Source organism: Arachis ipaensis, chromosome B5 (genome assembly GCF_059453495.1).
Source record: "Arachis ipaensis isolate K30076 ecotype BB chromosome B5, ASM5945349v1, whole genome shotgun sequence".
Taxonomy (NCBI): Eukaryota; Viridiplantae; Streptophyta; class Magnoliopsida; order Fabales; family Fabaceae; genus Arachis; species Arachis ipaensis.
This window is the reverse complement of record NC_142440.1, coordinates 107,271,977-107,295,254: the sequence shown is the minus strand read 5'-3', so window position 1 is coordinate 107,295,254 and position 23,278 is coordinate 107,271,977. Positions and strand designations below refer to the sequence as shown.

General features: G+C 39.6%; 1 non-coding gene across 1 annotated transcript; it reads left to right on the top strand.

The window, feature by feature from the left end:
* Positions 1-22,853: 22,853 nt before the first annotated feature.
* LOC148565292 (small nucleolar RNA R71) lies at positions 22,854-22,961 on the top strand. The gene has a single exon (XR_015885524.1). It is a non-coding gene; the product is annotated as a small nucleolar RNA R71 (small nucleolar RNA).
* Positions 22,962-23,278: the final 317 nt, after the last annotated feature.

Here is a 23,278-nt window from a genome sequence, read left to right as displayed (position 1 = left end):
AAACCTTGTATATAGCATTACATGATGTAGTTAAGCTGACAACATTTCATCAAGGAGGAACATTAAAACTTTAAAAGCTACCCTAAATAATTTTTTTTTATGAGAATAATGGGAATTTTTAACTAAACCTGCATAACATATATGAATGATATATGATGCTTGAGTTAGAGAACACACAGCCTGTGAGTCTTGAGCTTAATTGTATGGTTGCATTCAAACCATAATTTCATTTCTGTGTGTTTTATTTCTTTTTATTCTGATGTTCTTTACTTTGCTTTAATCTATATGTCCAATTATAGAATATAGGATGTAGATACAAACCAAGAGAATGATTGAGGCCATCATTTGATTTTAGCTCACTTACCCCAAATTAGCCTACCTTTTACATCACCTTTGTTAGCCCCCTTGAACCTTTTAAAACCCCTTTATTCTATTTATCCAAATTACTAGCCTTAAGCAGAAAAACAAAAGAAAATTCCAAGTGAATCCTTGGTTAGCTTAAGATAGAAAATTATAAATAGAGTAAAATGTGGGAAACCTTTTGGGAACATGGGTGATAGAAACAAAAGGTAGAGAAGTTAAAAGAAATAAAATAAATTTGGGAAGCATGCTCATGAGAAAATCAAAGTGATTTAATTGCCATGTGCCTTAAAAAAAAAGAAAAGAAAAGAAGAGTTATTTTTCAGCATTTAAATAAAAGGGGGATACAAAAGAAATTCCCTAATGCAAAATAAAAGCAATGCACATGGAATAAAAAAATAAATAAAAAGTGAAACGTGAGCATGTAATAATAAGTGGGATAATATGGGAAAATAGGTAAAGAGATTTTGTTTTACTAAATATGTATGTTAGGTGAGATCTTAGTCTAATTAAGGATTCACATATTAGCTCACTTGACCCTATACATAAATCCTTACCTTTACCTTGGCCCCATTACAACCTCAATTAAAGACCTCATGACTTTTTGGTATGACTATATTCTATAATTGTTGATTGGTTAGATAAAGAACAAAACTATAGAAAGCAAGAATAAAAAGAAAAATAGAGTGAATAAATTCAATAAACACTGAGTGACTAGAGAGTAAACACAAAATCCAGTGAGGGTTCAATAACTCATCAACATATATCTGTACTTAATTTACTAATTGTTTTGCAAGTTAGTACAATGTTTTCTTTCCCATCTCATTTGCTAAAATGCTTTATTATTTAAGGGTTGGCTATATATATATATATATATATATATATACATGACTCCTTGAGAATGTGAATTAACTTGGCTACATGTAAGCTTTATATATGAGTGAATAAATTAGAGTTGCATGATGCATCATTCATTTAGGTAGTTGCATTTAAATTCGGTTGCATTGTATGACATTCCATCACTTTAACCTTAATTATTTACCTTGGATTTAGCATGAGGACATGCTAGTGTTTAAGTGTGGGGAGGTTGATAAACCCATATTTCATGAGTTCTTTTGTGCTTAATTTGAGTGATTTATACAATCCTTCACCTACTTATTCACATTAATTTCATGGTTTTACTTTCCCTTCCTTATTATGTCATATTGTGAAAAACATGTTTCCTAAGCTTTAAAAATTAATTATTTTAATTACCTTTATTTCCATTCGATGCCGTGATTAGTGTGTTGAGTAGTTTCAGATTTTCTAAGGCAGAATGACTTAAAGGATGGAAAAGGAAACATACAAAATAGGAAGGAGAAAGCAAAACGGAGCTTTAAGGAAACTGGTATCCACGCGACCGCATGGACGAAGCGATCGCGTGCCAAGCACGAATCAGCAGCGACGCGGCCGCATGACTAACGCGACCCCACGCCTTAAGCAGAACGCACATGACGCGATCGCATGACTGACGCGACCGCGTGGCAAGGAAAAGCTCCAAATGACGCGACCGCGTGACCCACGCGGACGCGTGACAGAGGCCACGCACCAGAAATTGCAGAAAACGCTCATAGCGATTTCTGAAGCCCTTTTTGGCCCAGATCCAAGTACAGACAGCATAGACCAGAGGTTATAAAGTGTGGGAACGCATCCATTCAAAGGGAGCTCGCATATATTTTATTTTTCAATGATTTAGATTTAGTTGAGAGGGAGATATTCTCCTCTCTCTCTTTTAGGATTAGGATTTAGGATTTCTTCTTGTTTTAAGAGTGACTCTTAATCCAGGTTTTACGTTCCTTTGTTTTAGCTTCCTTTTACTTTTATTTATTCCAGCACTTGAATTGATCAGTGAATTTATGAATTTCTTCCATGTTATAGATTGTTATCTGAATTAATAATATTTGAGGTATTTTCAGTTTATGATTGTTCTCTTTGATTTAAGTTACCATTGCTTCCCATCTAAGGATATTTTTATTATTCCAGCAATTTTACTTTTTCCCTTTTTGGTCCTGGTTAAGAATTCAATAACTCAACAGTTATTAAACTCAACATAATTGATAATCGTTATCTTGCTAATTGAGCTGAACTTAAGTAATCCCAACCTTTTCTTAGGAAATAAATAGGATTCAAAGGTCAATTTAATTAGTCCCTTGACTTTCCTTTGCACTAGTACAGGTTGACCAAGTGGAGTTTAGAATTCAACTTTCATTATAGTAGAGAGAGATAACTACGTTGGACCTCCAACTTCTCTTACCTCGCCAAAAGTCTGCTTTACAGTATTTATTTATTTTAATTGCCATTTACTTTACTTGTCAGTCAAATTACTTGCTTCTCATCTTCTAAACCCCGATTACAACCCCTATAGCCAATAATAAGAACATACTTCCTCCCAGTTCCTTGAGAAGACGAATCGAGGTTTGAATACTCGGTTAATAATTTCTAAAGGGGTTTGCTACTTGTGACACCCAAAACGTTTGCACGAAGGGATTTTTGTCGGTTTGGAGACTATATCTACAACGTGACTGTTTTTATGACATTCTTTACTGGCAAAAATCCCAACGTCAAGGCATGGCATAACTGTGAGGCAAATTACTAGCTCTCTGGCAACTGTCACAGTTACGTACAAACTCTCAGGAATCTCTATAGAGTATAGGCCAGTAGAAACCACATTGGAGGACCTTGGTGGCTGTTCGCTCACCTCCGAAATGACTCCATATTGTGACCCATGGCAATGCCATAAGATGCTCTGTGCTTCTTCTCTAGGCACACACCTACGGATTGTTCCGTCTGCACATCTCTTAAAGAGATAGGGTTCATCCCACAAGTAGTACTTTGCATCAGAAATTAATTTTTTCTTTTGTTGCCTGCTGTACACCTTGGGTATGAACCTTACAGCTTTATAGTTTGCAATGTCTGCAAACCATGGTGTTTCCTGAATGGCGAACAAATGCTCATCCGGAAAGGTTTCAGAGATCTCAATAGAGGGAGAGGGCGCCCCTTCTACTGGCTCTATTTGGGACAGATGATCAGTCACTTGGTTTTCTGTCCCTTTTTTGTCTCTTATTTCTATATCAAACTCCTGCAGAAGCAATACCCATCTTATAAGCCTGGGTTTTGAATCCTGCTTTGTAAGTAGATATTTAAGAGCAGCATGGTCAGTGTACACAATCACTTTTGATCCTACTAAGTATGATCTAAACTTGTCAATGGCATAGACCACTGCAAGCAATTCCTTTTCTGTGGTTGTGTAATTTTTCTGGGCATCATTTAAAACACGGCTAGCATAATAAATAACATGCAGAAGTTTGTCATGCCTCTGCCCCAGTACTACACCAATGGCATGATCACTGGCATCACACATTAATTCGAATGGTAATGTCCAGTCTGGTGCAGAGATAACTGGTGCTGTGACCAGCTTAGCTTTCAGAGTTTTAAACGCCTGCAGGCACTCTGTGTCAAACAAAAATGGTGTGTCAGCAGCTAGCAGGTTGCTTAGAGGTTTTGCAATTTTTGAAAAATCCTTTATAAACCTCCTATAGAATCCTGCATGCCCCAGAAAGCTTCTGATTGCCTTAACATTGGCAGGTGGTGGTAATTTTTCAATTACGTCTATTTTAGCTTGATCCACCTCTATTCCCTTGTTTGAAATTTTATGCCCAAGGACAATCCCTTCAGTTACCATAAAGTGACATTTTTCCCAGTTTAAAACCAGGTTGGTCTCTTGGCATCTTTTCAAAACTAGTATCAGGTGATCAAGACAGGAGCTGAATGAGTCTCCATATACTGAGAAGTCATCCATGAAGACTTCCAGAAAATTTTCCACCATATCAAAGAAAATAGAGAGCATGCATCTCTGAAAGGTTGCAGGTGCATTACACAGCCCAAATGGCATCCTTCTGTAAGCAAATACTCCAGATGGACATGTGAATGCTGTTTTCTCTTGATCCTGGGGATCTACTGCAATTTGGTTGTAGCCTGAATAGTTGTCCAAAAAGCAGTAATAATCATGACCTGCTAGTCTCTCTAGCATCTGGTCTATGAATGGTAAAGAAAAATTATCCTTCCTGGTGGCTGTATTGAGCCTTCTGTAGTCAATACACATGCGCCACCCTGTAACTGTTCTTGTAGGAACCAGTTCATTTTTTTCATTATGAACCACTGTCATGCCTCCCTTTTTGGGGACAACTTGAATAGGGCTCACCCAGGGGCTATCAGAAATAATCCCAGCCTCCAGTAATTTGGTGACCTCTTTCAGCACCACTTCCTTCATTGCAGGATTTAGCCGCCTCTGTGGTTGAACCACTGGCTTAGCATTGTCCTCTAATAAGATCTTGTGCATGCATCTAGCTAGGCTTATGCCCTTAAGGTCACTTATGGACCACCCAAGAGCTGTCTTGTGTGTCATTAGCACTTGAATTAGTGCTTTCTCTTCCTGTGGATTTAAAGCAGAGCTTATGATCACTGGAAAAGTATCACCTTCTCCCAGAAATGCATATTTCAGGGATGGTGGTAATGGTTTGAGCTCGGGTTTAGGAGGTTTTTCCTCTCCCTGGGGAAATTTCAGAGGCTCTTTCAATTCCTCTGAATCCTCTAGATCAGGCGGAACATCTCTAAAAATGTTTTCCAGCTCTGATTCGAGACTCTCAGCCATGTTGATCTCCTCCACCAGAGAGTCAATAAGATCAACTTTCATGCAGTCTTTTGGTGTGTCTGGATGCTGCATGATATTGACAGCATTCAACTTAAACTCATCCTCATTGATTCTCAGGGTTATTTTCCCCTGTTGGACGTCAATGAGAGTTCGTCCAGTTGCTAGGAAAGGTCTTCCTAGAATGAGAGTAGCACTCTTGTGCTCCTCCGTTTCCAGCACTACAAAGTTAGTGGGAAAGGCGAATGGCCCAACCCTAACAATGATGTCCTCAATCACGCCTGATGGGTATTTAATGGAGCCATCAGCAAGTTGGAGACATATCCGGGTCGGTTTAACTTTTTCTATTAAACCAAGCTTTCTGATGGTGGATGCAGGTATTAGGTTGATGCTTGCCCCAAGATCACATAGAGCTGTCCTAGTGCACTTACCCTTTAATGTGCATGGTATCAGAAAGCTTCCGGGATCTTTAAGCTTTTCTGGGAAGTTTTTCAGAATGACTGCACTGCATTCTTCAGTGAGGAGAACTCTTTCAGTTTCTCTCCAATCCTTCTTATGACTCAAGATCTCTTTCATGAACTTGGCATAAGAAGGTATTTGCTCAAGTGCCTCTGCAAAAGGAATCTTTATTTCAAGAGTCCTGAGATAATCTGTGAAACGAGCAAATTGCTTATCCTGCTCCTCTTGGCGGAGTTTTTGAGGATAAGGTATCTTGGCTTTATATTCCTCAACTTTGGTTGCTGCAGTTTTATTTCCTACGGAAGTGGTTGAAGAAGCCCTTTTAGAGGGGTTGTCATCAGCACTTGTGTGTGTTTGATCCCTCACTGGCAATTGAGTGCTAGGGTTGGAAGCTGGAGTGACGTTAGATGCCAACTCCTCAACTGTTCCTGGCGTCTGAACGCCAGAACTGTGCTTCCTTTGGGCGTTCAACGCCAGTTCCTTGCTTGTTTCTGGCGTTGAACGCCAGTCCTGAGCATGGTTTGGGCGTTCAGCGCCAGCCTTCCACCCAATTTATGGCGTTTTAGCGCCAGAATTATTTTTTCCCTGGGCTCTTACTGTCCTCAGATGGAATTTAGGTAGTTTGCTCAATTCTTGGCTTCCTGCTGCCTTGAGGTGGGATATTTAATGTTTTCCCACTTCTTAATTGAACTGCTTGGCATTCTTCTGTTATTTGTTTTGATAGTTGCTGCTTTGTTTGCTTTAATTGTTCTTCCATATTTATATTAGCCATCCTTGTCTCTTATAGTCTCTCCTTGAATTCGGCTAACTGTTTTGTTAGAAAATCCAATTGTTGATTGAATTCAGTAGCTTGTTCAGCAGGACTGAGTTCAGTAGTCACTGTTTTTGCCTCTTCTTTCATGGAAGATTCACTGCTTAGGTACAGATGCTGATTTCTGGCAACTGTATCAATGAGCTCTTGAGCTTCTTCAATTGCCTTTCTCATGTGGATAGATCCACCAGCTGAGTAATCGAGAGAGATCTGAGCTCTTTTTGTAAGCCCATAATAGAAGATGTCTAGCTGAACCCACTCTGAAAACATTTCAGAGGGGCATTTTCTTAGCATCTCTCTGTATCTCTCCCAGGCATCATAAAGAGATTTATTATCTCCTTTTTTAAAGCCTTGGATGTCCATCCTTAGCTGTGTCATCCGTTTTGGAGGAAAGTATTGATTCAGGAATTTTTCTGTCAGCTGTTTCCATGTCTTTATGCTAGCCTTAGGTTGGTTATTTAACCACCTCTTAGCTTGGTCTTTTACAACAAATGGGAACAGTAATAATCTGTAGACATCCTGATCTACTTCCTTATCATGTACTGTGTCAGCAATTTGTAAAAACTGTGCCAGAAACTCTGTAGGTTCTTCCTGTGGAAGACCGGAATACTGGCAACTTTGCTGCACCATGATAATGAGTTGAGGATTCAACTCAAAGCTACTGACTCCGATGGAGGGTATACAGATACTACTCCCATATGAAGCAGTAGTGGGATTAGCATATGACCCCAGAGTCCTTCTGGACTGTTCATTTTCACTTAGATCCATGATAGAGAAAGGGAGATGATGTGGCTTTATTTTATTTATTTTATTATATTAAAAAAATTCGAAATAACAAAACTATAATAAAAAAATTGAAAATACTTTAAGAGGATTTTTGAAAAAAAAAATGAAGAGAGAGAATAAGTGGTTAGGAGGTTTTGAAAAAGATATGATTTTTTTTATTATTTTTTTTTAAAAAAAACTTGACAACTAAGATATGATAAGATAAAATTTTTGAAATTGAAATCTAAATTTTTATGAAGAATTTCGAAATATTAGCTTAAAAATAGTTAGAAAAGATATCTTTTTGAATTTAATAAGGAAAGAGAAAAATAATAAAATAGCACAAGATTTAAAATTTTTAGATCTAATGCTCCTTGTTTTCGAAAATTTTGGAGGGAAAACACCAAGGAACACCAAACTTAAAAATTTTAAGATCAAGACACAAGAAAAACTCAAGAACACTTTGAAGAATCACAAGAACCACAAGAACATGAAGGTAGAACACCAAACTTAAAATTTTTAGCAAACCAAACTAAAATTTTCGAAAATTATAGAAAGATTAACAAGAAAATACCAAACTTAAAGTTTGGCACAAGATTTAATCAAAGAAAAATTATTTTTGAAAAAAAAGATTTTAACAAGAAGATACCCAATTACCAAGAACATAGACCAACGCTCTAGCCAATTGGGCAGTAAATGTAACACTTGTTTTGAAGAAGTATTTTTAATAACTAAAAAAAAACTCAATTATTAGTTAAAAAAAATATCGAAAAATTTAAAAAAAAAAAAGAGAAAATAAGGATTTAAAAAAAATAATTTCAACCAAAAATAATAATAGAAGATTCTAAACCAAAAAGAAAAATTTTTCCTAATCTAAGCAACAAAATAAACCTTCAGTTGTCCAAACTCGAACAATCCCCAGCAACGGCGCCAAAAACTTGGTGCACGAATTGTGAATCACACTTTTCACAACTCGTACCACTAACCAGCAAGTGCACTGGGTTGTCCAAGTAATACCTTACGTGAGTAAGGATCGATCCTACGGAAATTGTTGGTTTGAAGCAAGCTATGGTTATCTTGCAACTCTTAGTCAGGATATTAATTTGTGGTTATCAATTGACTTGCAAATGAACAAGAGAGCTTGAATTAAAGGTTACTTGTTATGCAGTAATGGAGAATATGTTGAGGTTTTGGAGATGCTTTGTCTTATGAATTTTAGCTTTTCTCTTGTATTCCTCTTCCCTCATGCATGCAAAAGTGCAAAGTTCCTTCCATGGCAAGCTCTATGTAAGATGTCACCGTTGTCAATGGCTACTTCCCATCTCCTTAGTGAAAATGGTCCAAATGCTCTGTCACAGCATGACTAATCATCTAGAGGTTCTCGATCATACTGGAATAGGATTTACTATCCTTTTGCGTTTGTCACTACGCCCAGCACTCGCGAGTTTGAAGCCCGTCACAGTCATTCAATCCCAGAATCCTACTCGGAATACCACAGATAAGGTTTAGACTTTCCGAATTCTCCTGAATGACGCCATCAATTCTAGCTTATACCACGAAGATTCTGATTATGGAATATAAGAGATACTCATTCAATCTAATATAGAACAGAGGTGGTTGTCATGCACACGTTCATGGGTTGAGGAAGGTGATGAGTGTCACGGATCATCACCTTCTCCATAATTAAGCGCGAATGAATATCTTAGATAGGAACACGCATGTTTGAATGGAAAATAGAAGTACTTGCATTAATTCATCGAGACGCTGCAGAGCTCCTCACCCCCAACAATGGGGTTTAGAGACTCATGCTGCAAAAAGGTACAAATTTCATATCTAAAATGTCATGAGATACAAAATAAATCTCTAAAAGTTGTTTAAATACTAAACTAGTAACCTAGGTTTACAGAAAATGAGTAAACTATGATAGATAGTGCATAAATCCACTTCTGGGGCCCACTTGGTGTGTGCTGGGGCTGAGACTAAAGCTTCTCACGTGCCTGGGCTGTTTTAGGTATTCAACGCCAGGTTATAACCTGTTTCTGGCGTTGAACTCCAACTTGTAACCTGTTTCTGGCGTTGGACGCCAGACTACAACATGGAACTGGCGTTGAATGCCAGTTTACGTCGTCTATCCTTGAGCAAAGTATGGACTATTAAATATTGCTGGAAATCCCTGGATGTCTACTTTCCAACGCAATTAGAAGCGCGCCAATTGGACTTCTGTAGCTCCAGAAAATCCATTCCGAGTGCAGAGAGGTCAGAATCCAACAGCATCAGCAGTCCTTTTTCAGCCCGAATCAGATTTTTGCTCAGCTCCCTCAATTTCAGCCAGAAAATACCTAAAATTACAGAAAAGCACACAAACTCATAGTAAAGTCCAGAAATATGAATTTTTCCTAGAAACTAATGAAAATATACTAAAAACTTAACTAAAACATCCTAAAAACTACATGAAATTAACCCTAAAAAGCGTATAAAATATCCGCTCATCAAAAGCATGGAAAGAGATGGTAAAAGATGAACAGAGAAAGGAAGGTGAGGGTTGTATGCTCTTTGTGTGTTATTGGGGTTGTAGTTGTGGAAGTGAGGCTTTTATAATGGGTGAATGTTGTGGTGGGAATTAAAAAAGGTTAAATGTTTTCCCACTTGGGGAGTGGTGCCTAGCGTGGGAAAAGGCGCCAACTCTTTTCTCACTGTGTCTTCTGCATGTGTTGAGTTCCAAAGTGTAAGTACACTTTGACTTCCTTGCTTTGTGAGTTGATTACCATGTGGCCCCCATCTTCTCTCCTGAAATGAAACTGAACCCCTTTAGTAATGACAAAAGAACCCCTTCACATTCCTTCTCATCAAGAGTGAATTGGATTGCAATTGATGGGTGTCCCTTGGGACACCAAACTTAATTCTTTGGCATCTTAATAAATTGATTTCATCATTGTGTATTTAATGTGTTCATAAGAGTGGAATAACATCAATATTTTCATTTTCTTTTGATTCCAATTACTCTGAACTCATTAAACCACGTTCATGTTCTTACCCAAAGCATTAAGTGCTTTCAAATTGGGTGACTTGGGCTACTAGATGATTCTTGGTGGTGGCCACACAAAACTTAATCTTTGGGCTTACTCTTCAAATCAAGATATAAATTATTTGTACGCCTAGATTAAGTTGGTGAGAGGCCACACCAAACTTAGCAATTTAGCTAGTCCTCAGCCCATTCACTCATCATGATCTATGCCTTCATCAAGTTGCAATTCCGGAAAAAAAATGTAAAGAAAATTTAGCTACCAAAGCTAAAATCAACTTTCTAACCTACAATTGTAAACTAATCCTAAATTGATAATGTAAGATAAATGGGAGACTGAAAATTAAACTACCTAATGCAACAAATTTTTAAACTACTTCTAAGAAAAGTAACTAAATCAAAAAGGATAAAGTGTTGGGGTGCCTCCCAACTAGCGCTTCTGTCATTAGCTTGACATTCCTTCATCTTCAGCTGAGCTTGTAGCTCACTCCCTGCTCCACTAAGGAGCCTCCCAAGTAGTGTTTAAGTCGATGGCCATTGACAGTAAAAGTTCTCTGAGTCTTGTCCTCCATGAGCTCCACATGACCATAGGGAAACACCTTGAGTATGGTGAAAGGTCCTGACCATCTAGACTTCAGTTTTCCAGGGAAGAACTTGAGTCTTGAGTTATAGAGTAACATCTTCTGTCCTTCAGTAAACTCCCATCTTGCTATCTTTTGGTCATGCCACCTTTTTGTGTTCTCTTTGTAGATTTTTGCATTCTCATATGCTTTATTCCTAAACTCCTCCAGCTCATTGAGTTGCATTGATCTCTTTTCTCCAGTAGCTTACTCATCATAGTTTAAGATCTTTAGAGCCCAGAATGCTCTATGCTCAAGTTCAACTGGAAAGTGACAAGCCTTGCCATATACCAGTTGGTATGGAGACATTCCAATGGGAGTCTTATAGGCTGTCCTGTAGGCCCATAATGCATCATCCAGCTTCTTAGACCAATCCTTTCTTGAGCTTCCAACAGTTTTTTCAAGGATTCGTTTCAGCTCTCTGTTGGAGATTTCAGATTGCCCGTTGGTCTGTGGGTGGTATGGAGTTGCCACTTGGTGCTTTATTCCATATCTGAGAAAGAGTGTCTCGAGTTGTTTATTGCAGAAGTGTGTCCCTCCATCACTAATGAGAGCTTTGGGAAATCCAAATCTACTGAAAATGTTCCTTCTCAAGAAGCTTATCACAACCTTGTTGTCATTTGTTGCAGTGGCTATGGCTTCTATCCACCTTGAGACCTAATCAACAACCACCAATATGTAGCTATTAGAGTAGGAGGTTGGGAAGGGTCCCATGAAATCAATCCCCCATACATCAAATAGCTCCAACTCTAGTATGAATTGCTGTGGCATCTCGTTTCTCTTGGTTTGATTACCAGCTCTTTGGCATTCATTGATAAACTCCCTTTGTAGGGTTTATCTTATGTTGTATTTAGAGCATTTTGATAACCTTTCATCACATTTATTCAAGGAAATAGCATGATTTTGTGATTGTCTCTGTACTTGTGCATAAATGTGAGAATATGCTTTTTTTAGATCTTTAATTTGATAATTTTGATTTGCCTTTGATTCCACTAGATGCCTTGACGTGTTTGCTAAGTGATTTCAGGTTGAAAAGGACTAGGAAGAGATAAAAAAAGTGAAAGAAAAGCATACAAAATGGAGAAATCATGAAAAGCCAAAGGTTTGGAAAACCCCATGGGCGCGCACGTGCACTATGCGCTTTCGCGCAGATTGCGAAATTCTCCAGGGGCGCGCGTGCGCACTGTTCGCGCATGCGCCGATGACCACACGTGATTTTTAAAGAGGAAAATGTGTCTGGCAATTTTGGGGGGTTTCCAGCCCCATTTGGAGCTGAGTTTTTCGCGGGAAAAAGACTAAAAAAGACCAAGGAATGAAGGGGATGATCATATACACATACACACACATGAGGATAGTTTAGTTTTAGTTTTTAGATAGAGAAGCTCTCACTTCTCTCTAGGATTAGAATTAGGACTAGGTTTAGTTCAATAATTTAGATCTAGGTTTCAATTCATGCTTTCCTCCTCTTCTACCTTTCAATTTTATGTTGTTACATTCATCATTCTTCTATTGTTGTTATTTCTCTCTTCCATTTTGTTTGTAGATCTACTCTTGTTCATTCTATTTTCTTTTAATGCAATTTGAGGTAATTCATGTAGATCTTGTTTCCTTTAATTGTTGTTATTAATTCTTTGCAATAATTGTTGTTAGATTTTATTATTGTTATCCATTTACTATGCTTCTCTTTAGTACCTTCCAAGTGTTTGATGAAATGCTTGGTTGGATTTTAGTGTAGATTTTGTTCCTCTTGGCCTAGGTAGAGTAATTAGTGATGCTTGAGTTATCTAATTCCTTTGTTGGTTGACAATTAGAAGTTGCTAATTGATTTGGATACCACTAAAGCTAGCCTTTCCCTTGGGAGTTGGCTAGGACTTGTGGAATCAAGTTGATTCATCCACTTGACTTTCATCCATGGTTAGAGGTTAACTAAGTGGTAGCAATGGACAATTTGTGGTCACAATCGAAGAGGATAACTAGGATAGGACTTCTAGTTCTCATACCTTGCTAAGAGTTTTGTTAGTTTCTAGTTTATTTTCATTGCATTTTACATTTCTTGTCTCCTATCTCAAAAACCCCAATATATGACCCATAACCAATAACAAGAACACTCTATTGTAATTCCTACGGAGAACGACCCGAGGTTCAATACTTCGGATATAAATTTAGAGGTTTGTTACTTGTGACAAACAAAATTTTTGTATGAAAGGATTATTGTTGGTTTAGAAACTATATTGCAACGAGCCTTCATTTGTGAACTCTAAACCACATAAAAGTCCACTCATCAAAATGGCACCGTTGTCGGGGAGTTGCAATGGTGTTGTATTATTGATTATTGTATATATGTGAATAGTGTGAATATTTTTACTTTTGTTAGTTCTTGCTAGTTTTAGGATTTGGTTCTCTTTGTTTCTTATTTGATTTTATTTTCATTTTCCTTTGCTATTATGAATTCTCACTTTGGCTATGAGTTTGGTTCCCACTATGTTGTAGAAAATGTGGACTTTAATGATAACATGTACCAAAGATGGAACACTCCAAGATGGGAGGAGCCTCAAGGAATTGATCACTCCTATTGGAAACAACCTCCGGATATGTATAGGTATAATCACCATCCTAATGCATGTCAATTCAATGGCTATGGTGATTCTTTTTGTGATAATCAATTACCACCATCATATGCCTATGACTCTTATCCTCAATATGAACCTCAACCATTCTCACAAGCCTTTCATTACCAAAAACCTTCTTATGATCCATATCCATCATATAACCAATCACCCATACCATATTCTTATGACCATTATGAGCAAGAACCTTTAGAACCACCACAATCATATCATGATTATTACCAAGAACCACCTCAATGCACACTATCTCCATACCCTTACTAAGAAGAACCACCTTCCTACTATGAACCCTCTCTCAAAATAATAAACCCTCTTATCCACCCCAAGTCCCAATAGATGACTCTCTCACCTTGCTACTTCAAGGCCAAGCGGACATGCAAAGGAACACCCTAGAGTTTGTGACTAACTTGACTAAGGTAGTGCATACTTTAGCCTACCAATGCTTGAACACTCAAGGTGCTTCCATAACCACATGTGAAGAATCAATTGAAGATCATAGCATGAAGGAGAGATTGGAAACTCCGGTAGGTGATGAGGGATGCCACTTTGTGTTAGAAAAATTGGAGAAGCCTATGGTTATTGAAGAAAAGGAAGAAGTGGTTAAAGATTTAGGAACTGTTGAAAGTCCATGGGAATGTAGCATCATGGAGTACTCTTCTAAGAAGCTTGATATTGATGTTGATGAGGGTGCGCAACCTCCAAGGCATACCATCGTTGGAGACTTGGAAGAGGTTTATCAAGAGATGGATTCAATCATGGATGAATTTCTATCTACAAGTGAATCCCTTTCCATTGTATATGGAGTTGAAACTATAGAAGAATATGCACAACCTCCCATACCCTTGGTGAGCAACGATAAAGAGAGTGAATCGGAAGAGAGCTACCAAGGGGAAAAATTTGAATTGGTTTATATCGAAATTAAAGAATATGAAGAGGTTGATCAAGAGATGAATTCATTCATCAACAAATTCCTATCCGAAATTGAATCACCTCTCATTGGGCAAGAAATTGAAGTTCTTGAGGACAACACCAAGACAAGTGATAAAAGGGGAAAGGTTGAAATTGAGGAAGCTTGCGAAGAGGTGGAAACAACTAAAGAAGAGCCTAAAGAAGTAGACCTTGCATTGTCTAAGTGTGGGGAGGTCTCCCTCCCCAAGTAACCATCCAACACAACATTCAAGTGGGTAAAATTCTTATCCCTAAGCTTTTCTTTCTCACTTGAATATGGGTTAATTGAAAATGATGGTCAACTTAGAGCTCTTTGTGGAATTAAGAGTAAAAAAGAGTTGTGTAGTGTTTAGAGGTTTGAAATTAGGCTCATCAAGGTCAAAACTTCAAGGTATAGGGACTATGATTGGATGAATGGTACTTTACATGGGTCTAAGAAGAAGATTTGGTGCGCTAAAGAGAATTCTACTTGTCATACCTGTCAACCACCTGGATGGAAGAATCATGGCAATCAACTGGAAGATGGATGTCAGAATAAGATATGGGATCCTGGATCGAGGCATGTAGATCAACTATGGAAGCTCATATCTTGGGTGGAACTCCATCCAAACTTGGTGAAGAAGGTTGGAATTTCTGTCAACCGTTTGAGGCACATGGATCCTTGGAAAATCAAGGATGAGTACAAGCATAAGCTACCATGACAAGAGCTTCCCCAAAGTCCAACTCAATGACTTAAACCAAAAGTGTTAGGTGGGTGTCTCCCCACCATGGTATACTCTTTCCACTCTCTTGCAAGTTTTACTAATAAGTGATTTGAGTTACCATTGTAGGTAGTTTCCCATCTGATTTTAGTTGTGTTAATAAATTGATTGTTGGCATTCTCGCATGTATGTTATGCTTGTTAGTAGTTGAAGGAAAAATCTTTGTAAATGGTGTGTCCCTTTTTGGTTGATTAGGAGTTGTAGATGTTGTTAGGAAGTTTTTGGGCATTTTGAATCTCTAGCCTTTAAAAAAAAGAGAGAGGGAGGATGCGTGCGCACGCTGTATGCGCACGCGTCCATGAGCGGATGCAACCCCATAGATTTTCCAGAGAGTTGGACCCCTCTTGTGCAAACGTTGCGCTTTTAGCCCAACTCGACCCACGCGGACGCGCACGGTACGCGTGCGCGTCACTGCAACGATGAAGGGCAACACGCGAGCGCGCACGTCACGCTTGCGCGCACCTAGACCAGATGGCCCAGCACGCGGATGCACGCATTACGCTTACGCGTTCCTACGCGGCTGGCCCCAGCCCATACTTCATCCAGAGAGTTGGGCTGGTGCTGGGCCAGCACTGAGCCCTCAGCCCAACTCTTCGCATGCGCACGCGCACAGTACGCGTGCGCGTCCATGCTAATTCTTCCAGTCATGCATGAGCGCACATGACGCTCCCGCGTCCATTCCAAAAATCTTCAATACATGCAGACGCGCACGGTGCACGCCCGCGTCGATTATAAAACTGGGATAACCCTAAAGCGCGACAAGCATTCACGCAGACGCACCACCCCCCAACCCACATTTCTCCTTCTTCCTTCCTTTCTTACCCCAGTGACGCCCCCGACCACCGTGTCGGCACGCCTCCACCGCCGTCGCCCCTACTTTTCTTTCTCCACTTTCATCCCCACTCTTTCTCTCTCTCTCTCACTCATTCCCCCCTCTTCCACCCCTCGCTCTCTCTGTCTCCACTACCGCGGCCTCCGCCGTTCACCACCTCCACCGGTGAGCCTAGCTCTCCTCATTCTTTCCATTCCTATCTTAACTACAACCCAGCTCTTCACTGTCTTTGCCTCGTTCACTGTCTCCATCTATCTTCACTTTACTCCACCACCGCGCCAGCCCCTACTACGCCACCATGGGTCTCTGCCGCCACCACCATCTGCGGCGGCCACTCCACTTCTGACCCACCTCATCCCTACTGCCTACCCCCCCCCGTTCCATCCCTGGTCTGCTCCCAGGTCACTCCTCTATTTCCCTTATTTCATTCTTTCTTCGTTCATTAGTTTACTGTTAATTTTTTGTTAGTTAGAATTTGAATTTTGATTGATAGGATAGAAAGAAATTTCTGCTGTTAGGTAGTTCAGTTCTGGATAGAGGACTCTAGGCCTGATGATTGTGCCATATCTGTTTACCTAATTGTGCATATATTGATTGCTTGCTGAGTGGTGTTGATCATTTTGATGTGCCGCATTCTTCATACTTTGTTACCTGCTGCATTTCTCACTCTGCAATTGTGTGCTGCTGCCTGGTTTTATGACTATTATTTGGTTATTGCTTTGTGGATTCATATGACTCTCCTGTTATTTTCTGCCTTTCTGGGAATGTCTAATATTATGCCAAAATGCTGCCCAATTTTCCCAAAACTATTTTTAACTTCGCATTCCCACTTCGGATTGAACTTGGCATTTTCAAATTGATTTTTGCCAATTCCACACCATGTTTAACCCCCAGGACATTTGGGTCAGCTTTTCTATTTTCATTTTGGTTCCCAAGATTAGTAGTGACTAAAGAAACTCCAGAAAGTGCTTAACTATTGCATTGAACCACAATTTGCAATCTTCTTTTACAATGTGTAACTTTCCTTTTCCCTCTATTTGGTCTTAACCGCTTCATAGTTACACGGATGCATCCCTTGCTTGTAACACCAATTACTGTGAGTCCATTATCATGCACTTTTGGCATCTCCATATCCTCATGATTGTGAACATGATTCTTGTGCGCGATTTGCAACTTTCTTTTACTTAAGCTATTCTCCATCATACCATTAACTTTTCGTTTTTTTTTCTTTCTAACTCACTAACTTGCCTAACTTACTAACTTCACTTTTCAGTCCACCTAACTCTTTAACTATTCTTTTGAGATGTGATGATGGATAGGTTTAATGCATGAGTTTTGTGCTATATTGTTTGGGTTGTTTGAATTCTTGGTCTATAGCTATGTTCTCTGTGCTTACTTGCATTCTAAGTTTTTTTCTTTTATTTTTTTTACTCACTTCATGACTATCCCATTACTTGCTTGCTATCTCTCTACTTGGTTAAAGTGCTTATATATCATATTTAATTTTCAGGATGGCTGATAGAGGAATAGAAAAGTCCACTACCTCCAAGAAGAGAAAGAAATCTCAAGCTCTTACCATTTCCCCTTATGCCAATTATGCCGAGAATCCAATTAATAAGGTGGATAAGGAGAATCAGCTAAAACCACCCACCGATATATACATGTTCCCAAATCTCTACTGTGAGCTCCGTTTTTCCACCTATCGGAAGACGAACCTGAATATTGAGAAGAAATTGGCCTTACCCGACGATCTGAAGGAACCCATTGAGGCCCGTATTCAGGGATTGGGCCTTGGCTTTATTGATAGGGATTTGGGACGGATCAACACTTCCTGGGTCAAGGAGTTTTATTGTAACTTCTTTTGAGAGACTCTGGATTCAGTGCACCTACAGGGTGGGCAGATCTCAATCCTTTAGGCAGCCATTGAGAGTGTTTTACAGTGCCTACCTCGGACTGGTGATATTTGTGCATATCAGGAGGTAGAGACTGCAATAAACACTATGACTTTTGATTATGAGGCGCTGAAGATCATTATTGCCACACCGGGCGCCCCTTGGGTGATGGATTCCACCAATACAAGGCCCAAGGGGATGCTATTCACCTATCTGACTAAGGAGGCTAGGACCTGGCAACAGATATTCGTGCACTATGTCTTGCCTACTACATACTTTTCTGAGATCCCGATGGACATGCTTCTTCTGATTGGCTGTGTCTTGGAGTGGAAGGAGGTATATTTCCCCCGGCTAATCAGGAGAAGCATGTGGCGCGCTCACATCCGTGGCCTTCTGCCATTTCCCACCATGGTCACTAGGATGGTTGAGTTAGCTGGCGCCCCATGGAGAGATGATGATGCGATTCCACCACCCCCGGACGAGGATGAGAAGGAAGTTACTATCCCATGGGGTGGATGGGTGGATGAGAAGCCCCCTTTCAGGCGCCGCTCTCAAGCTCGAGTAGTAGTCGAGGCAGCTAGACCCTCATCTTCCACAGCAGCAGGACCATCTTCTTCTACAGCACCAGCAGCAGTATCACTGCCACCACCAGCACCCGAGACTTACATGCTGGTCCAGCGCCTGTTTTGCTTTATGGAGTGTAGCGAGCGTCGTATCCTACGACGTCTCGACAGAATCGACCAGGTGTTTGTTTCCCAGGGCATTGAGCTACCCCCTCTTCCAGAGTCTTCCGGTTCAGATGAGGAGGCCCACGAGGGATGGCATGAGGATACACATGCGGAGGAGCACGGGACAGAGCATGAGACCGAGCATGTTGCGTAGCCGATTCGTCAGGAGGCACCCCCAGAGACTCAGGCCACCCATGATACTCCACAGCATGCCAAGGAGCCCGTGCCCCATTCTGAGATCCAGCAGGACGTAGATGTGACCATTGACCCTCACCATGTACCCGATCAGTAGCATCAAGGACGATGCCTCATCTTAAGTATGGGGAGGTCACCGTCATCGTCGGTGAATGTGGTAAACACTTTTTGGACATTATCACTTACTTCCTCTTATCTTACTTTATTTTGCACTATTTTGGGATTATTGTATATACTTGCTAACATGGATACTTTCTATTTTTACTGTTGCACACTTTTATTGTATATATGTCACATTTTAGCCTTGTGGTTGTGATTTCAAAAATGTTTTGACTTGTTGAAAACTTAGTTAAACCCTTTGTGCATAAAAGAAACATTGTTTTGATTAGGAAAGAGGGTAAACTAAGGGGTTTTTGAAATTCTTAGTCACAACATTGCATTTAGGATATGTTTAGTCAAAATGATAGAATTCCCAAAAGAATTTATCTAAAAAGGCACCACCCCAGTTGATTGGAAATTTTTTTTTAGAACTTGCTTGAATCATATATATATTGTGGAACATGACTTTGAGCTAAGAACACAAGCATGTGAGTTTTGAGCCTAATGGTGTGGTTACATCTTATAACTACTTAATTTTCCTTCTTGTGTGCAATTTTTCTCTTTCTATGATTGTGATCTTTGATTTGTTCGATTCTTTATATCCATTATATTGTGTATTCATGCATTTATATGATTGAGGCCATCATTTCATTTAGCTCACTTACCCAAATAGCCTTACCTTTTATCATCCATTCTTAGCCAACTTTGAGCCTATGATTAACCCACTTGTTCTTAATTTAGCACATTACAAGCCTTGAAGCGAAAAATAATAAATGTCCTTATTTGGATCTTTAATTAGATTAGGCTAGTGTGTGTGTATCATCCAAGTGTGGGAACCTTGGGACATTGGGGAAATAAAAGGGTAGTTTTGTATTTTTTATTGTAAATATTGGGAATTGGGTACATGCTCATGTATTGATCAAATGTATAGACCTTATGCATTGATGTTCTTGTATATATTTTGAAAGGAAAAAGAGAAAAACAAAAGAAAAAGAAAAAGAAACAAAAAGAAGAGCATGGAAAAGAAAAAAATAGAAAAAGAAAGAAACAAATAGAAAGAAAGAAATAAAAAGGGGACAAAAATGCCCCAAAGCAAAGCGAACCTCAATAAAATCAATGCATATGAGTTGTGAATTGAAAAGAAAATGCATGAGCATGTGAAAAAGTAAAAAATGGGTAGTTAGATTAGAACTTAATTGTATTGAATGTCATAGGTTAGTGGGAAGTTTAAGCTTATCAAAGATTCAAATTTCAAGCTCACTTGACCAAATATGCATTCTTACCTTGACCCTAACCCATTACAACCTAAAGAAAAGACCTCATGATACTTGTATGCATGCATAAAATAAATGTTGATTGTTAGAAGAAAAACAAATTTTGGAAAACATGATTAGGAGAGAATTGAGTAAATCAAACCCTAAACACTTGAGTGAATAGAGCGGATACACATCCGGTGAGGGTTCGATTGCTCAAATTACATGTATTCACCTCTATCATCTATGTTCATGCAAGTTTATAAATTCCTATGATAATTCAATATGATTGTGGGTTGGATTCAATTTCCATTGTTTGAGCCCTTTGTGCTTACATGTATTCTCTTGGAATTTGATTTGTTTTGACCAAGCATTAGCATTCATATAATTAGTTGCATTCATTTAGATAATTGCATATAGGTAGTTTAATTGCATTGAATAAATGTCATACCCTTTGCTTCATTCTTGGTTAAGCATGAGGACATGCTTGGTTTAAGTGTGGGGAGGTTGATAAACCCCCTTTGTAGGGTTTATCTTGTGTTGTATTTAGAGCATTTTGATAACCTTTCATCACATTTATTCAAGGAAATAGCATGATTTTGTGATTGTCCCCGTACTTATGCTTAGATGTGAAAATATGCTTTTTTTAGATCTTTAATTTGATAATTTTGATTTGCCTTTGATTCCACTAGATGCCTTGACGTGTTTGCTAAGTGCTTTCAGGTTGAAAAGGGCTAGGAAGAGATCAAAGAAGTGAAAGGAAAGCATACAAAATGGAGAAATCATGAAAAGCCAAAAGTTTGGAAAACCCCATGGGCGCGCACGCGCACTATGCGCTTACGCGCAGATCGCGAAATTCTCCAAGGGCGCGCGCGCACACTGTGTGCGCACGCGCCGATGACCACACGTGATTTTTAAAGAGGAAAACATGCCTGGCAATTTTGGGGGATTTTCAGCCGCATTTGGAGCTGAGTTTTTCGCGGGAAAAAGACTAAAAAAGACCAAGGAATGAAGGGGATGATCATATACACATACACACACATGAGGATAGTTTAGTTTTAGTTTTTAGAGAGATAAGCTCTCACTTCTCTCTAGGATTAGAATTAGGACTAGGTTTAGTTCAATAATTTAGATCTAGGTTTCAATTCATGCTTTCCTCCTCTTCTACCTTTCAATTTTATGTTGTTACATTCATCATTTTTCTATTGTTGTTATTTCTTTCTTCCATTTTGTTTGTAGATTGATAAACCACTATTTTATGGTTTATATTGTGTTTAATTGTGTGGTTTTATCATGATCTTTGCCCACTTATTCATTAAATAAGCAAGCATTTATATTTCCTTCCTAAAGATGTTTTATGGTTGAAAACTTGCTTCCTAGAGACTTTTAATTATGTATTTTATTTCTCCTTTATTCCATTCGATGCCGTGATCTGTGTGTTAAGTGTTTCAGGCTTTATAGGGCATGAATGAGTTGGAGATTGGAATGGAAGCCTGCAAAAACGGAAGGAACATAAGAAATTGAGGAGATGACCAGTGAGAGGCGACGCGGCTGCATGGCTCACGCGACCGCGAGGAAGAGGAGTAATTGTAGTGACGCGGCCGCGTCGGTCACGCGACCGCGCGGAATGGAAAAGCACAAGCGACCCGGAGGCGTGGACGACCCGAACGCATGGCAGGGAAAAACGCGAATGACGCGTCCGCATGGATGACGCGATCGCGTGACATGCGCGATCTGCATAATCTACAGAATTCGCTGGGGGCGATTTTGGACCCTATTTGGCATTCAGCTTCATGATTACACCAAGAAACTTGGTAGTTTGCTCTTCAGTGACATCCTCATTCTCTTCAGAAGAGGAATACTCATCAGAGCCCATGAAGGGCATAAGGAGGTTCAATGGAATCTCTATGGTCTCTAGATGAGCCTCAGAGTCCTTTGGTTCCTCAGAGGGAAGCCCCTTATTGATCACTGGACGTCCCAGGAGGTCTTCCTTCTTGGGATTCACGTCTTCTCCTTCCCTTACAGGTTCGGCCATCTTGGTTATGTCAATGGCCTTGCACTCTCCTTTTGGATTCTCTTCTGTATTGCTTGGGAGAGTACTAGGAGGGATTTCAGTGATCCTTTTACTCAGCTGGCCCACTTGTGCTTCTAAATTTCTAATGGAAGACCTTGTTTCATTCATGAAACTCACAGTGGCCTTAGATAGATCAGAGACTAAGTTTGCTAAGCTAGATGGATTCTGCTCAGAATTCTTTGTCTGTTGCTGAGTGGATGATGGAAAAGGCTTGCTGTTGCTAAACCTGTTTCTTCCACCATTATTAAAGCCTTGTTGAGGCTTTTGATCCTTCCATGAGAAATTTGGATGATTTCTCCATGATGAGTTACAGGTGTTTCCATAAGGTTCACTTAAGTAATTCACCTCTGCTATTGCAGGGTTCTCAGGATCATAAGCTTCTTCTTCAGAAGATGCCTCTTGAGTACTGTTGGATGCAGCTTGCATTCCATTCAGACTCTGGGAAATCATATTGACCTACTGAGTCAATATTTTATTCTGAGCCAATATGGCATTCAGAGTATCAATTTCAAGAACTCCCTTCTTCATAGGCGTCCCATTACTCACAGGATTCCTCTCAGAAGTGTACATGAACTGGTTATTAGCAACCATGTCAATGAGTTCTTGAGCTTCTGCAGGTGTTTTCTTTAGGTGAATGGATCCACCTGCAGAAGTATCCAATGACATCTTTGCCAATTCAGACAAACCATCATAGAAGATATCCAGGATGGTCCACTCTGAAAGCATGTCAGTAGGACACTTTTTGGTCAGTCCTTTGTATCTCTCCCAAGCTTCATAGAGGGATTCACCTTCTTTCTGTCTGAAGGTCTGAACATCCACTCTAAGCTTGCTCAGCTTTTGAGGAGGAAAGAACTTGGCTAAGAAAGCCGTGACCAGCTTATCCCAAGAGTTCAGGCTATCTCTGGGTTGAGAGTCTAACCACACTCTAGCTCTGTCTCTTATAGCAAAAGGGAAAAGCATGAGCCTGTAGACTTCAGGATCTACTCCATTAGTCTTAACAGTATCACAGATCTGCAAGAATTCAGTTAAGAACTGAAAAGGATCTTCAGATGGAAGTCCATGAAACTTGCAGTTCTGCTGCATCAGAGAAACTGGTTGAGGTTTCAGCTCAAAGTTGTTTGCTCCAATGGCAGGAATGGAGATGC